An 18,050-nucleotide genomic window follows, 5' to 3' on the forward strand; every position below is an offset into this window, starting at 1 on the left:
TTTTATTCAGTTTGCAAATTATGGGTAACTAACAGACCATTCACAAATCCTTGAGTTGTTGAAAGGTTATCAGCGAGTTATGTATTACAAGCTCAGTGACATAACCGAGTGCTTGTAAATCAATCATGTGACCATTACCAGGTTATTTGCTAACCTTAAACACTTTACAAAGAAAATATTTTAATTATCATAAATAATTAATTGGGTCTGAAGGGTTAACCATCCAGAAAATGTAGCTTTCAATCATTTGCATTAGAAAGAAAATGGTGAATGGCAACTACAGAAATTAATAAGTAACTGAAATATTATTCTTTCAGCTTTTATGACAAGATATCACCATGAAGAGATGGCTTTCGGGTATTACTGTCAGTTAAGAATGTGTAAGATAAAAAGTCATTAACATATTCTTTAACATGACAAAAGTCAGCAGATGTTGTATAGGGCTGAACAAGAAATGGCTTTTGGAAGTTTAAACCCTAGAGGTTCGTTTGGTTCTTCCTGGGAAGAGGCCTATTGTGCAATCTGCTGACTGTACAGAGACTCTGTGCAATGCTTTGCTTGCCCAGATCTTATGCTCAGTTCATACATTTCCAATGTTTGAACATCTGGCATTAAAGACATCGCTAAATGCTATAAATTACAAATAGCAGGACAAATATATTTTTTTAAATACACCAACTAATGTTTATTGGGGGAAAGCTATTCTTAAATAAGGCACTGCAGATATCAACATATAAGTCGATAACTGAAGCCTCAAAAAATAATTTCAAAAAGAGGATCGACATATATGCCAAGTATAAAAGTGAATCGCCAGCGTGGATGTGGGTGGTCGCCATTTTAAAAGGTCGTCATCATCTGATGCAAAGATTGGGCACGCTTTAACCTCCCGGGGCATTGTTGGAACACAGCCCTTATCACCTGCTTCATCCCTTGTGCCCAAGTGTAAGGTACCAGTAAGTGAAACATGCATTTGCGGGGTAAAAAAATTGAGGCTGTCTACGAATGCAAGTCATGGCTGAAAAGTGGCGGGGTTGACTTTTACACCAAGTATAGGCAAGAACATAGTCTTTGGGGCCAGAAAAGTGGGTTGACTGATACACCATGATTAACAGTAACTGAAAGGAATGCTGTTTCTCTGGAAATTAGAACATGACAAAAGTTTGTTTCTAGGCACATGAAGTGCTTATGTAAATTGCCCTATTTTCCCCTCTTTCCCTCCTGCTTAACAACTCCTGATTTCCACATGAAAAGTGCATTGCGATGTCTTTCTATACGTGAGGAGCATCCAAGTCTGGATCCTGACTTATTGAGCAACATTTCTGCTCCAGTACTGGGAGTGGTCAGAGTTGTACATTTTTAATTAATAGCCCATTAATAGATATTACAATCTGAAATTCATAAGGATAGTTTCAGATGTGTTATTGTTAAGAAGCTTCTTTTGACACTTTGCTGCTTAGATTTGCTAATTCTCTCAGTTGTACACTTCATTCAAATATAGATAAACAGTCTTTGAACTTTACTGTGGCAGCTGTGTTTATGTGGACAAACATATCGTATAGCTGATGATCTGACTCACCCATGCATACTTTTTTTAGTCAGCATTTATTGCCCATCCCCAATTGCTCTTGTCAAGGGGGCAGTTAACAATCAACCATCATTGCTGTGGGTTTGGAGTCACTCATAGGCTAGACCAGCAGATTTCCTTCCCTAAAGCAGCATTAGTGAACCAGATGGGTTTTTACAACAATCAGCAATTGTTTTATGGTCATCATCAGACTTTTTAATTCCAGATTTTTTTTTTTATTGAACTCAAATTTCACCATCTGCCATGGTGGGATATGAACCCAGGTCCCCAGAACAGTGCCCTGAGTCTCTAAATTGAATTAAGAATACCACTATGCCATAGCCTCCCCAGCAAGAGTATAGAGTTTAAACATCCCTAGGCTGTGATCATGGCCATTACAACGCGATCACGCTTGCCAGTACCTTCTAGCATTGATCCTGCCAGAGTACACATGGTCAGTGTGAGAATACCTCATCGTTATTGTGGCCGGAGGATACCTCTATTACTACAGCTGCATCCCGGACTCTCGCCAGACACATGACCAGCTACCATCCAGTGGTGGGCTGGAGGGGCTTGGTCGCCTTTGCCCCACCGAAGAGAAACTTGTCCTCTGCCAATTTTCAACCCCATCTATAAAACAGTGCCTTCATCCTCAGAAGTCCTACAGCTCCTTGCCCTGGATCCTTTCCAACTAGTGGGGCCCACTCGCACCTTTCGTAATACTGTTAAACCTCACTTTTGACTGTGCATACTAATCTCCAGCTATAAACAAGGGCTGATTTGGGCTGAAAAAGTAGGGAGGCCTTGTCCTCGATTTGTGGACTGTCATACTGTTAGCTCGTCTGCAAATCCTTTTACTGTTTTTTCTCTATTCTCCAAGGGAAGAGTGTGAAGATACAACAAGTTTGAGTGTCTGTTTCATGCAGTGTCTATTTTTTTGTCTTCCAAAGTTAATATGATCATATGGTGTCAGCTGTGGTTCAGTTGGTACTAATTTCACCTCTGAGTCCGAAGGTTGTATTCTCATAGTCCAAAAATTTGAATACAATGGGCAGGATTTTCGGGCCCCGACAGATTTGGGAATGAAGGCAAAAAGAGCCTAAAAATAACAGGGCAGGCTGATGTGCCGGTTTCCTGACATTGCTCCCAGCATCGGCCAATGTGGGTTTGTGGCCCGATTTGGCTGTCTGTCCCCACAAGGTGGGCAGGCAATTAGGCTCATTAACAGACTTGTTAACCAGACTTGTTGGCTGGCTTGAATTTTCCGATCAGATTCCAATTTCCCGACAGTGGGCAGGTTAACTACCTAATAAACCAGGGGCAGGCACCCAGCGGCAGGCCAAGGGGACAGCACTCCAGGCAGGCCTACAAGTCCTCTCTGGCTACCTGGCTGCCCTGTAGTCTGGCTCCTTCACACTGGTAGACTGGCAGCTTTCTGTATTTTTTATTTAAATTTTTATGAGTGATCTTGAGGGCACCTTCTTGTTGAAGTGCCCTCTCAGTTACTTCCTTTTACAGCAACTGGCAGCTCCTCTGAAGCTAGAAGGCCTCTAACTGGCCCTCCAGTTTCAAAAGCCCACCTAATGTCCTTAATTGGACAGGGAACCTGTCTTCATGCCAATTCAGAGGGTGCATCAGCTAAAATTTCAGGACAATGACTGTTTACCCCTGGAGCGCGAGTTCAGATATGGAAGCATTCCAGGCTGCTGTTTCCCACCCCTCAGGTGAAATTTCGGTCCAATAGGTCGGATCTTTCAGTCAGCAGTGTAAGAAAGGTGTTCGCTGTTCACTACACTAACTGCTGCTCACAAATATTTTGAGAGCTTTTGAGTAGCAAAAGATGTTGTTGATTATCAGTGAAGACTTATTTGTAGTGTACAATTACTGATATGTTGTAAAATAAATCAATCTTTTTTTTATCCTCCATGTACAAATTAGTTGTAATGTTGGAGAGCTGAGCATGAACAAAGAGGCTCATTGAAGGTACCAGTCAGCATTGCATAAACAAGGGCAATTTGCAGCTCTGCAACTGTTCCGAGGTTTTTTATGCATTTTTCTACAGTTATTATCCCCTCTACCTGACTGAAGCTAAAGAGGGATTTAGGAAATCATTCCTCCTTGTGTCATTGGACATCTGATTTATTGTGATGCCCTCTACAGGGAATCTGTGGTGTGTGTCAGCAAGAATAGGCACCATGTGTCTCTTCAGCCAAACGGATTGAAGAATCCTGACTGAGGCATGCAAAGTCTAACCCAGGAAGTATAAATAGGTTTAATTCATTGTGAAATAATTTATAGAAAGCAAAAAAAAGGCTTGAATAGAAAGATGGAATAAAAAGAGAGACAGATAAAAGACAGAAAGTAAAAGTAAACCAAAATGTTCTTTTAAAAAAAATCACTAGCACTAATTAAGTTCTGAAGGAGTGAGACTCCACACTTGTAAATTTTGCTTTTTAGTGCCAAGGAGGTTGTTTATTAATAATTATGATTGGTCATGTTGTTAAAAAATCATTTACATCTGAAAGCACAGACTCTAACATTTTCTGGTTTGCTTCTAGGTACATAGTTGGTAAATATAACAACTTCATGCCCTTGCATGAATTTCAATATCCAGTCTATCAATGGTGCAGTGAAATCTGTGGAGGAGCACTGTAACTTGCACTACAACTTGCTGATTTAATTGCATATCTTTGGATTCTGGAATTCATGATCTGATTTATTCCATAGTAATGGTGAGCGCTGTTCTCCCTACCGTTACGCTCAATGGAAAATCTTATTCCAGGCTGACACCCAAGTGCAGAGGAATTAAGGAGTCCTGCTCTGTCAAAGGTGCCATCTTTCAGATATTAATTTAAATCGAGTTCCTGTCTGCAACGTCAGGTGGATGTAAGCTATCCCATGGCACACTTTCAAGGTCAGAGAACTTCTCCAGAGGTCCTAGCCAACATTTATCCCTCAACTAACTCCTAAAACAGGTAATCTAGCCAGTTACTTCAATGGTTTTTTTTGGGAACTTGCTGTATGCCAACTAGCTTCTGCTTTTCCCTACATTACAATAATGACTGTATTTGGAAAGTTGCGAATTGGCTGTAAAGCATTTTGTGACATCCTGAGGTCATGAATACTGTGATACACGTGCAAACATTCCTTTTCTTCTTTGCTGTTCAAGTTTAGCATTTATTGCACAGATTAAAGTTGCTCCTGAAGTAGAGTGGCATGTATAATACTTCAGTGTACACAAGGAGGAATGATTTCCTAAATCCCTCTTTAGCTTCAGTCAGGTAGAGGGGATAATAACTGTAGAAAAATGCATAAAAAGCCTCGGAACAGTTGTAGAGCTGCAAATTGCCCTTGTTTATGCAATGCTGACTGGTACCTTCAATGAGCCTCTTTGCTCATGCTCAGCTCTCCAACATTACAACTAATTTGTACATGGAGGATAAAAAAAAGATTGATTTATTTTACAACATATCAGTAATTGTACACTACAAATAAGTCTCTAATGATAATCAACAACATTTTTTAATGTAATTTAATTTCACATTTCCCAAGAGGTAGCTAACACAATAATGTTGCCACTGTGATGGACCCTGGTGCAGTTAATCACTGGCTGAATATGCAGACAATCCCAATATTGTATTGACACATATTAAATTTCCCATTGGCTCCAGCAATCAGCAGCAGTAAAGTGATTAAAAGTAATAAAGGCAGTAAAGCCTGTCCACAGCCAATTAAATTTCTGACCAAAAGCCCATGGCAGATGCATTTGATTATACGATTTTTTTTTGCTACTAGTGGAGGAGGAGTAATAATATTTTAACCCTCTGAGTACTGTGGCAGAACATCCTCAGTCCAGTAATCACAGTGCAGCCCTGTGTGATATCTAGCCCCACTGAACTGTGCCTTTATTTTCATTTCGTATTCCAGCACCCAACTCCTATTCAGTCCTCAAGTGTGAAATCAAGGCAGTGGGATTTTATAACAGCCCACTTTCGCAGCATTCCCTCCTCATTGCAATTCTCACCTCTGCTATTTTGGTGTTCGTTGTTACCTGGATGATTGGTGTGTGCTGTGCCTAACCTTAATGAACCCTCGCCAAGTTCACTTCAGGTTGTCACCAACTGCTTGCACCCCACGTGTCAGGAGCCATCGACCCTAGAATCTCAGCTGAATAAATGCAACACAGGATAAGTTAGTTTAATATAGATCCATAGAATCCTACAGCACAAGAGGTTGCCATTTGGCCCATCATGCTGGTGCAGGCTCTTTGAAAGAGAAAGGAAGAAAGATTAGCTTTTATATAGTGCCTTTCATGACTATCCGACATCTTAAAACAATTTACAGGCAATGAAGGACTTTTAAAAGTGTAGTCACTGTTGTAATGTAGGAAGTGCGGCAGATAATTTGCACACAGCAAGATCCCACAAACAGCAATGTGACAATGACAAGACAATCTGTTTCTTGTGATGTTGATTGTGGCATAAATATTGGCCAGGACACCAAGGATGCCACCCACCACCACACCGCCCACCCCCCCGCCCTGCCCCCGATCTTCTTCGAAATAGTCCCATGGGATCTTTTAGGCCTGTCTGAGAGGATGGACAGTGCCTTGGTTTAATGTTTCTGACAGTGTCGCACTTCCTCAGTAGTGCACTGGAGTGTCAGCTTTGATTAAGTTATCGAAATTTTCCCTCTTCCCCTCTCCACCTTCTTTGCCCATAGATTTGCAAATTATTACTTTTCAAGTATATGTCCAATTCCCTTTTGAAAGATATTATGGAATCTGTTTCCATCACCCTTTCAGGCAGCACAATACAGATCATAAAAACTCACTGCCTAAAATAAATTACTCCTTGACTCCCCACTGGTTCTGTCACCATGAACTGCAATTGGAAGCATTATTGAGAGACAGTGCATGCATAAAACCCCATACATTGTGTTGTATAATTCATACATCACAGACTAGAAATACAAATGCATATGTTTCACTGCCCTCATATTTGTGATTCATTTGTACCACACTGTTGCAATGTGTGAGTAAAATATATAGGTGGCAAAATTCGATAAGGCACAAAAATGTCTGTAAGGATTGTGATCCGCGATTAACTCATGGCCATCCCTTCTGATGCAGGCAATCTTAGTGCCACCAGTTCATTTGAATTATTTTATTAGGAAGCCAGACTAAGTGGACTGTGGCGTGCTACACACCTGAACAGGGGTTCAAAATTGTTGGAAGCTGGCACCATTTAAAACTCACATGTGCTATACTTAAAGCCAGCTTGCAGCTCTTAAAAGGAAGGCGCAATCTGGTTGGGGCAGATTTTGGAACTGGTAGCAGATGAGTGTGTCTGAAATATGGCACATCATAGGAGAAGGTGGGTTCCAACACTTGCCCACACTGCACTGAATGCATTGGTCAAGGAGGTGCAGAGGAGGAGAGATATCACCTATCCACAGGGGCCTAGGAAGCCCTCCAGACAAATTCACAGAAAATAGTGGGCCAAAGAACTAGTGGTCAATGCCAGCCTTTTAGTCCCAAGGGCCTGGATGCAGTGCCACAAGAAGTTCAATGACCTCACAGAAATGGCCAAGGTCAGTAAATGCATCGTCAAATGCCACGTCCCACTAACTGCCCCATTAGCCTCAGAGATTGTTCAATGCATGCCCACCTCTCACCTACCAACAACGTACTTCACTCATGACCCACACCTCATATTCATAGCTTACCCTCACACACTTGGAACTGCTGTGAGACTCAAATTCAAGTCTCAGCTTGCACACACTGCCAGCTATTCAACCATGTCAGTCACATCACCAATTGCAATGCACCACAATCACTGACACACTTACCTCTGCCTTGAAGGACAAGTTGGAACATAACTGGAGGCAACAAGAGCCAATCGGTTGGGAACATGCACAACTCCATGTATTAAACCCCAATGGAGATGGTCATACTCACCACCACTGGAATGACTATCACTGAGGCCATGGTCAGTGTCAGCTATGAAAACAACAAAGATGAATGTATGTTCATACCCAATCCTCCTGACATCCCACTTCCCCCTCATCTCTCAGTCCCATCTAATTTAGAAGCTGCAAGTGAACCAAGCAAGCACATTCTATTGTCCCGAATACAACTCTACCTTTGTACCTTTGTCCTTTCAGATACCTAACAACTGCGCCCTGGCCAGGTAGTGGGGGTTTAACAGAAGAAATATTGCCACTGGATCTCATACTCGCAGCCAGCAGCTCAGTTTTTAGATGCTGGCATAGATGGAGGTGGGCATGAGTTACCTGCAGCCAGGGCAGCAGACAAGCCTAGCGCATGTGCCAGTTCTTCAGACCTGATATCACACACAAATTCTGCTGCAGGGGAATCAGGTGAGGACTTCAATGGGATGGCCAACCAGAGAAGGGTGATTACTAAACACGATGAAATGATTGGCGCATTGGGAAGTATGTGAGAAAGCCTGTAGTCAATGTCAAGGAGCATGGAAGATTCCAGCACCAACTGACATGGTTTTGCGCAGAGCATGGAACCTCCCATTTCCAGCATGCAACTGAAGGCAAGCTCCACGTGAACACTTGCAGGCCCAAACACGGCCGATGTCTCAGTTTCCATTGCAGCACAAGCAGAAGCCACCCAGCGTCTTAGTGCTGCAGTCATGACTGAAGTCATGGAAGCCCATGTTGCTGCCATGCAAATTCAGACTTCCCTTGTGTAGCCTCAGCTTACTGTCATGCAGATTATGAGGATTGGTGAGGCTCCCCCCACCCCAGGGGAGATGCAGTACCTCCATAGGGCACACACCTGTTGACTTATGTCAGGATGACTGCATTCCTCCACCCAACACAGCCACTCTGCCTGCCCTTCTGCTGCCTCTCAGCCATGCTGTGGTGGTGTAATCTGAAGCCGGGCCTTCTACAGCCAGAGCTACTTGAGCTCGTGCTGCAAAGCCATCTGCAGTCTTCTCCTTGAAAGTCAGCAGCCTTCCACCAGCTATGCCGCAGTTATTGGGGTAGCACTGAGTAGGAGTGTCAGGATAAAAGAAAAGGCGCACAGGAAACAAGCGCTAACAGAATGCACAAGGGTGAATTTGAATTTAAATTTCTTGAATTTTTACATTACGTTACGTTAGTAACAGAGGATAGAAAAATCGTGGAACTATCAGCGATGGGAGATTAGTGTGTTCAGTGGTAGCAGTCAGGTGAGTTGATCATGGAAAACATAGCTAAAAAGGGGCTGTGTTGGTTGCCACGTCCCATCCTACTCATTCTTTTCTTCCTCCTCCACCTGTTCCTCCTCCTCCTCAGCCGATCGCCTTATAGTTAGTGCTAAGGGCTATTAGAAGGATGGGACCAAATTGCCACTGGCCCCTTTAAACCATTTGGTCCTCATCCCTCCTGTATCCATGCAAGTCAGATACTGCCCACCCCCATCACTATCCCCAGAGGCAGCCAGTTCCTATCTTTATCATCTTGCCTTCAAGTTTTTACCTGTAAATTTTCTGCTTGTTAAAATTAATGGGCAGAAGATAGTAGGCTAATTTCCTGATATGCGCTCCCAGCCAGTGCCAGGATCACAGTGTTACTGAGTTTGCTGATCAGACGGTCATTAATAAACATAAATGTCCATAAACAAACAAAAATTGCTTAATAGAACACTAAACGTTCATCATTTATGCAGTTTTCAAAATTTTATATCAAAATCGTTAAGCTTCAAAAATGATTCTAGAGCAATGTTTTAATTGGAAATATACAACCAAAATAATGATTGCGTAAAAACACCCATTCCCTCTAAACTGCTTTCCTTTCCAACCACCAACAAAACCAAGCCATGAACAGCTGTTGTTATTCCTAATGCTGTCTCTGACATGATAACAGTTATTTGTCTTCAACCTTGCTGTTTTTGTTCCTAATAGAAAAGCACAAGAGCAACATATTTATATAAAATGTATCACTTGCCTGAAATAAAAGCTGCAAGAATTCAACCTCCAGTAACTTTCAATCCCCTTGGGACATGCAAAGAAACTGTCCAATCAGCACCAGATAGGGGACACACCCTCTACACTTCAATACATGTTGATACATGGATTACAACCTGGGTAACTTTGCAAACTGCACATGCTTCTATGCACAGCCTTGATTGAAAACTCTTTCTTAATTGTTGTGAGCTAAAAATATTCAGCTGCAACCCAAGCTTTCTGGAAAAGACTGGAGCTTTCCACAATAATTCCCACTTCTATACTGCTTTTGTCATCATTGAACAACCCAATGTGCTTCAAGCAATAACTGTAACAAAGACATTAAAAGAGACAAAAGATAATTTGATGGACCAATCTAATCATGCTAATGTGAAAGGGATCTTTTAAATAAAAACCGCGATTTCGGATATTTTGATCCCAGTTGATAAGAAAAAAAGGATGACGGAAGAAAGTCAAAAGGCATTTTGATTGAATATGGGAACCTGGTGCCTAAATTATGCCATTTCGGTGTAATGTACTTGTAGTGATTGTAGCTTTAAGGACTGTAGTGACTGTAGCTTTAAAACCTATGGTGTTGCATAGTATCACATGACAGTGTGAACGAATCAGCTCTAAGCACATGGAATCTTGGAGTCAGAGTTCTCTTCTAGTTGTGGAGCTTGATGGAAGCATGCTGCAGCCTGTAAATAAAGTTTGATGTTTCTAATGAGAAACCTGTCTGGAAAATCCATAACAAACTGATTACAAGGGTAAATCAGGTCTGGCATTGTCCCTGTAAAAGTAGGGAAGACAGAGCCAATCATCGTTACTCTGCAGGTAAATGGAAAACCTTTAATGATGGAAGTGGATGCTGGTGCTTCAACCACTAGCAGGAGAGCACACCTTCAAATGTTTAAACAAGGGCACTCAACAATTGAATTTGGAACAGACTTCAGCCAAATTGAAAACCTACACTGGAAAGGCTATCCAGGTGAAGGGTATTATCACTGTACCTGTTTATTATAAGCACCAAACAACACAACTCCTGGTGATAGTAGTAGAAGGCAAAGGACCAAGTCTTCTAGGTCACAGTTGGTTGAGGGAAATTAACCTTGATTGGCCAGTGAAATTTCAAAAGGAAGCAGGAAGAGTTCCTGAGTTGGGAAAGGAACAAGGCGAGGCACTTCAGAATGAGCCTGGAGAGTCCAAGGATTTTAACAGGATATGAAAGGAGTGTGTAGCCATTCAGCAACCTGAGGAAATGAAGGCTGTCTTAAACAGCAGCATGGACGAACAACAGAAGAGAACTAAAGGAGACTCTGCTGAATTACAGAATTCAAGCAAGTGAGCACTGCAAAGAAAAGAAAATCTGTTGAAAGACCTTCACACACTACAAGGATTCTTCAGGTCAAAGTTTGTACCTCTGGAAAATTACCAAGAGAAGAAGAATGAATTCAACATCACTCTGAACAAGCTGAAGAACCCAGTTGGCAGAGAAGACATAGGAATGTTTAAAGTTCCAGGAAGAAGCCAACAGATACAAGAAGGAGATAGAAAAGCTGAAGAATCAGCTGAATGAAGCTAAAAAGGCATTAGAAGGAAAAGTCATGGAATTTTCCAAAATGCAAGTGGGTGATGAAGCCATGGGTAGCTCAACCCCTAAGTGGAGCCAAGTTGAGATTTCGCCTGAGAGAAGTCTGGCCGACTGTGAAGTCAAAATGAAGGACGAGACTAAACTCTGTGGTAGACAGAAGACAAAATGGAAGATAGTTCAGAAAAGACAATGAATGGCCCCCACACTAATACCGGTTCAACACCTTCAGAACTAATTATGAAGCGATGCCTTCGAACGAGATTAAGCCTGGTACTTCCCAATTTGGAGGGGAAGGTGGAGAAAAGTCGGGAATCAAAAAGCGACTCATGATTTGCACAGTTGTAAGCGAGAATTTACCTTTGGTGAAGCAGTATACGTACAAAACTTCAGTGGTGGATCGAGTTAGTTACCTGATATAGTTCTGTGACTGGACCCTTGTCGTAACATGTAGAAGTGAAGGGCAGAATCATCGACAAACACGTTGACCATTGAGAAGAAGGGAGATGCCCCAACAAAGTTATATTCCCCCCGTAACCATTGTAGAACCCGTGGTCCCTGTTGAAATTGTTCAACCAAGGATAGACATATCAGAAGTCTCTGTCGGAGTAGATAACACTGCACTGCCTATGCATAAAAAGGTATCTGATGTCATTGTGGTTCCAGATAATGTAGATCCTGTAAGAGATTCAAAAGTTATGGAGCCATGATGTTCCACCCGGATCAGGAAACCACCTGAGAGATTGAACTTATAGTTCCATGACCAGTGTATATATTTGTAATGAAAGTAGATGTTCTTGTAAATACAAACTGTACAAAAAAAATTAAAGCGGAAGGAAAATGTAGTAATTGTATCTTTAAGGAATGTAGTGACTGTAGCTTTAAGAGTTATTGTGTTGTATAGTATCACATGACAGTGTGAACAAATCAGCTCTAAGCACAAGGAACCTTAGGGAGGGAGTTCTTCTAGTTGTGGAGCTTGATGGAAGCATGTAACTGCTGTTGCAGCCAGTATGTAAAGTTTGATGTTTCTAATGAGAAACCTGTCTAGAAAATCAAGTCCATAACAGTACTCAAACTGTAAAATAGCAGTTACGTGTGACACCTTTAACATAGAAAATACCTTTTACAACATCCCCCACAGGAGTAACAGGTACTGCTGATTTCAATTAAATGTGTCCCGCATGTATCAAATGTATGATATGATAGGTAGTCCATTCACAAACTGCAATTTTTAAATTTACTTTTCATATTAGCACAGAGATTTACACCAAATATCTCTGGGAAAAAAGCTGTGGTAATGCATTGGTCAGTACATTCACTAGACAAGCAACACAAAGAAATTCTGAAGAAATTTATACAGACTTGAAACATTGGGCAGGATTTTATGCGTCGGCGAGGGGGGCGGGGGTGGGGCCCGCTTGCTGACCTGTAAAATGATGCACGGTGACGTTGGGGGGAACTCCCGATGTCACCGCACCCTATTTAAATTTTCAGGAAGGCGGGGGCACTGCGGAATAAGCTGCATGCCCGCCAACATATCAATGGCCAATTGAGGCCATTGACAGAGGCAGCTAAGTAATTAAAGGACCTGCCCGTCCAACCTTAAGGTTGGCGGGCAGGCCAAGAGCCCCGGCGGGAATTAGAAAAAGCATGAAGCCTCGTTCATGAGCGGGATGAGGTTTCATGTAGGTTTTTAAAAATTTTATTAAAGTTATTGTGAAAATTACAGACATGTCCCAACTCATGTGACATTGTCACATGAGGGGACATGTTAGGGAAATTTTATTTTTCCAAGCTTAGGTTTTTGACATTTACAGCTGATCTCCTTGAGAGCGCACTTAGCCTCAGGGAGATGAGTGCGCTTTCATGTGTGTACACGAAAGAGCACAGTCTCGATTTTGGGATTCCCCCTCCCCCCCGCCCGCACAGGGAGTGCATAGTGCTTCTGTGCGGACGTCACACTGGGCGGGCCTTAATTGGCCCGCTCACGTAAAATGGCGCTGTGCCCCCAATTGGGGGCACTGATTGGAAACGCGCCTGTGCGCGCGCTCCATTCAATTTCCCCCCAACGGGGGAAAATTTGGCCCATTAACTCTGTTTATCTCTCCACGGATGCTGTCAGACCAGCTGAGTTTTTCCAGAATTTTCTGTTTTATTTCAGATCTCCAGCATTCGCAGTATTTTGCTTTTAACTAAGAAACTCCATTGTGTTCAAGGCAACCTTGATCCAGAAAAGATGACAATGAGGAGGAAGCTGATACAAATTGAATAAGCTGCCTCACTATGTGATTATAACCAGATAATCTGTATTTTTTATGTTTATTGAGGGTTAAATATTGACTAGTACACTGGGGATAGTTCCCCCGCTCTTCTTTGAAAACTGTGCTTGAGAGGATAGATAGCCCACGGTTTAAAGTTTCATTCAAAACTCCATCTCCAACAGTTCAGCATTCCCTCAGTACTGCACTGCATTGTCAGCGTTGATATTTGTACTCAAGTCCCAGAGTGGGGCTTAAACCCAGAACCTTGCAACTCAAAGGCAAGATGCTACGAACTGAACAATAGCTGCCCAGGGAAGTTGTTAAGCAACAACAGCAGCATGTGTATTTTAGCTCCCAATCCAAGATCTGAAAGAGATCTCAGTGCACAGACACCTATGCCTTCACAATATAACAAAGAACCTCAAGAATTCTCAGTAAAAATGCATAATAATACTAGCAAAGTTTTGCAGATTATAAAGTAATGTCATTTTCAGTATTTAAATGTTTCTACAAACCCTTAAAACTTTTCAGCATCTGCTCAAGGAAGCTGACTTACCGAAAATACTTTATTGTAAGTAAGTACATTTCCAAATGAAATGATAAAATGGGTCACTTGGTTACTATTGATGCCCAACTAATATCACAGGACAAAGAAAGACAGGGAAAAAGATATCAGAAAGGAAGTGTGCCCTCTACACTGTAACCGATTCAAATGTAAATAATGATCCTTGATATTAAAAATAGTCACATTGTTCCTTGAAAATAGTGAGCAGTAATTACATTACATATTTTTTCATCTTACATGGGAATGGTTATAATTTTGCTTTGAGTTTGCTTCTCTGGGAAAGTGCTGATTAGCCTGTCGCTTTTTGAGTAGTTTACCAATAACACAAGCATATCCCCAACTTCAGAGGGGTAACATCACACTGAAGATCATTACATTAAAACTTGCCATGATTAAGCCTAAAACAAAGAAGAAAATGGAGTTCATACATCATATAGTGACGGGCATCATGATTTAATTTTTTATATGTTATATATTCACTGAGGGTGCACCCTACAGTTGAACATTTACAACGTGCATTTAGATGGTGCCATATCGTCAAATAGTCACATTACATGACAATTCATGGAGTAAGAAGTTTCAAATACTATGGGTGAGTAAGAGAAAGACCTTGTTTTAGTGCGTAAGTACTTATCCACCGTAGGGCAAAAGAAACTATCAAAAATCTATCTCTGATCTTCATAATCAATATTACAGGTTACAGTACAGTAATTTACAGTCACACTTAGGAATTAGGCCTTTTAAAAGAACTGAAAGTCATGGTACTCTAAATAATCAGACTAAACTAGAAGGGAGAGTAACTGAGTACGATGAGGCAAAGATAGCACAAGAAAAGCCCTCAAGCTGGAAGACTCTGATAGCAAATGTAACTCGACACACGTAAATGCACCTTGTTCCTCATTGGAAGAAAGAAGGGAAGACATTCTTACCAAAGGATGGTGCTGAATTAGCCAAGGGAGAAGTGCAGGGTTTATAATAAGCTCATTTAGCATGTTCAGTCATTACACAATAGCAATTATTAAAGATACCCAAGTACATTTCCTAGGATATTGGGGTCCATTCATTGGACAATTGACGATAAGACAACGCAGAAAGTTTTATCCTGATACATTCCTTAGTTAGGAATACAATGTCCGGTTTTGGTTTCCTCATGTGGTGGGTGTTATTGAGGATTTAGAGAGGGTGCAGAGATGGGCCATTAGATTAATTCCCAGTTTAAAGCATCGTAGTCATCAAGATAGGCTCAAAGAGTTCAGACTCTGCACTTTAGAGAAGAACAGACTCGAGGGTTATCTGATTGAGGTTTGTAAGATGTTGAAGATTCTAGCACCTAAGGAATAAATTGTGCTCCAGTTAACACCTGGTTCCAATTTAATAGACTAGAGAGGACCAGGGGCTACAATTATAAATTGTATCAGGCCAAATTGAGATTAAATATCAGGAGCTGTTTTTCTTCACGTAGAGTAGTAGGCCCCTGGAACTAGCTGCCAGCATGTAGAATGGAAAAGCTGATTCACTGAGTTCTTGCACATGAGTGTTGGAACTGTTTCTAGCTGGGGCAAAGGTCGCTTCTGACAAAGGAAGTACTGCAAAAGCAGAGTGGTCTCCTGGATTAATGTGGGATGAAAGGGGCAGGGGGGTGGTTATGTGGTGTTAGGGAGTCATTTCTCATTTCATCTCCAAATTAACCTTGATTTTGCTCTGGTTTCTTATCTTTCCCCAGAGATCACATAGTTTCTGGTGGTGTGGAGTGTATATCCTGTGATACTTAACACAATTTTGTAGGACAGGCTGAAAGGACCAGAGAGGTCTTACACATTTATATGTGACAAAATGAACAGCCTGAAGCCATTGTGGGCATGAAGATCCCATGGTTACCTTGAAGATTGGCAGAGTACTTCCGTTGGTGAGTTAGCCAATATTTATCTCTCAACTAACATCTCCAAAGCAGATTTATTCACTATCACATTATTGTTTGTAGGGCCTTGTTGTGTGCAAATTGACTGCTGTGTTTCCTCTACTACAACAGTAACTACATTTCAAAAGTATTTCATTGGTTGCAAAAATGCTTTGGGGCATCCTGAAGTCATGAATGGGACTATATGAAGGCAACTGTCTTTCTTCCTGAACTGATGAGCACTCTAGCCAGGCTACACCTTGAGTGCTGCAATGTCGTCTTATCACTGAGATGCAAGAGGACCATCCAATCTCGAGATGGTACAAAGCAGGTCCACGAAACCTATCCATATTGGCCAGGAGTCTGAGTTATGGGGAAAGGTTAGAAAGATTTGGGTGGGGATTTTCTGCAGGAGCTTTCCCACTTGTTCGCTGGAACTTGAGCGGAAAATCTGTGGAAAAAATGGCATAAATGTAACTTATCATTTTTTTCTGGGCTTTAACATGGCGCTTCCACCAAGGCCACAGGGACACTTCCACAGAAATTCACCTCCACAAACATTCACTCCCTCCACCACTGATGCACAGTGGCAGCAATGTGTACCATCTACAAGATGCACTGCAGGAACTCACCAAGCCTCCTTCGACAGCATCTTCCAAACCCACGACCACTATCACCTAGAAGGACAAGGGAAACAGAATAATGGGAACACCATCACCTGCAAGTTCCCCTTCAAGCTGCTCACCATCCTAACTTGGAAATATATCGTCATTCCTACACCGTCACTCGGTCAAATTCCTGGAACAACCTCATTAACAGCACTGTGGGTAAACCTACACCACATGGACTGTAGCGGTGCAAGAAGGCAGCTTGCCACCACCTTCTCAAGGGCAGCTAGGGATGGGCAATGAATGCTGGGCCTAGATAGCAATGCCTACATCCCATGAATTAATAAGAAAGAAAATGAGAGGAGAATTTATAGAGATAGAATTTTTAAAAATCCAGGGCACTATGATAAGTTTAACCATGACTTAGAAGGATACAGATACAAACTGACATGACTAAACAATGCAAGGAGTTGGACTGTTGGAGGTCCTAGTTAAAAAATATATTCAAGTAGGAGAGGATGCAGTGAATTTTGAGGGTTACTTTCATGGCACCAACTGGCTGAAGTAAACAACAGACAGATGAATCGGTGTGTCACATCTGTGCAGGTTTGGAGCGAGAAGTGATAAAATAAATATGAAGACCTCTGCTAATGTATAGAGCACATGTGGCCATGTGCTGTACATTTGTTCCTGTTAAGTGCAATCACTGATTGCCTGAGGGAATTCCTGTGTCATTCTAATAGATTGCCACTGATATAGATTCTGTATGAGAAGGAATGAAATTTTATTTGAAGATTGCCTCAGGGTAATTCCATTCAGTTAACTCTGTCACAATACTTGCACAGGGTGATTCAGGAGTGAAACACCACTATATACTATGTGGAATGATGAAATCTTGGTTGGCACTTCATTTTTTAGGTATGCCTGGTGCTGCTCCTGGCATGCTTTCCTGCTCTCCTCATTGAACCAGGATTGATTTCTTGGCTTGATGGTAATGGTAGAGTGAAGGATATGCTCAGTTGTGAGGTTACAGGTTGTGGTTGAATACAATTCTGCTGCTGCTGATGACCCTCATGGATGCATGGATAGGGTTGAGCAGTGCATGGGACTTGATGCAGGAATTGTAGCAGAATTGTGGATGAGCTCGTGTTCGTGATGGGACCCCAGCCAGGAGAGCCTTGGAGTAGTTGAGTCTGGGGACATGGATGAGAGCTTCAATAGCAGAAGGCCTGAGGTTGGAGTGAAGGTGGATCATGTTGTGGAGGAGGAAGTTGGTGATTTTTGCGATCAACATCATATGGAGCCAGAAACACGGATTGAACTTCAGCAGGACATTGAGGCTTTACACAGTCTGGTTCATCCTGAGAAAGTGACCAGAGAGGGGATTGGAGTCAGTGACAAGAGTACAGAATTAGTGGCAGGGCCAAAGACTAAGACCTAGATTTTGCCATCAGAGGTGAGCAAATGGTACAAACAGTTCCTTACACTGACACTTTCCCACGGGTTTTCTGTGGGTTTTTGCATTGACACTTGCAGTAATTAGAAATGCAAAACGAGGTGGCACCCTCCATAGTGAATCCAGAACCTGTGTGAACAG

This window comes from Carcharodon carcharias, chromosome 20 (assembly GCF_017639515.1).
Source record: "Carcharodon carcharias isolate sCarCar2 chromosome 20, sCarCar2.pri, whole genome shotgun sequence".
In the NCBI taxonomy this organism is placed as follows: domain Eukaryota; kingdom Metazoa; phylum Chordata; class Chondrichthyes; order Lamniformes; family Lamnidae; genus Carcharodon; species Carcharodon carcharias.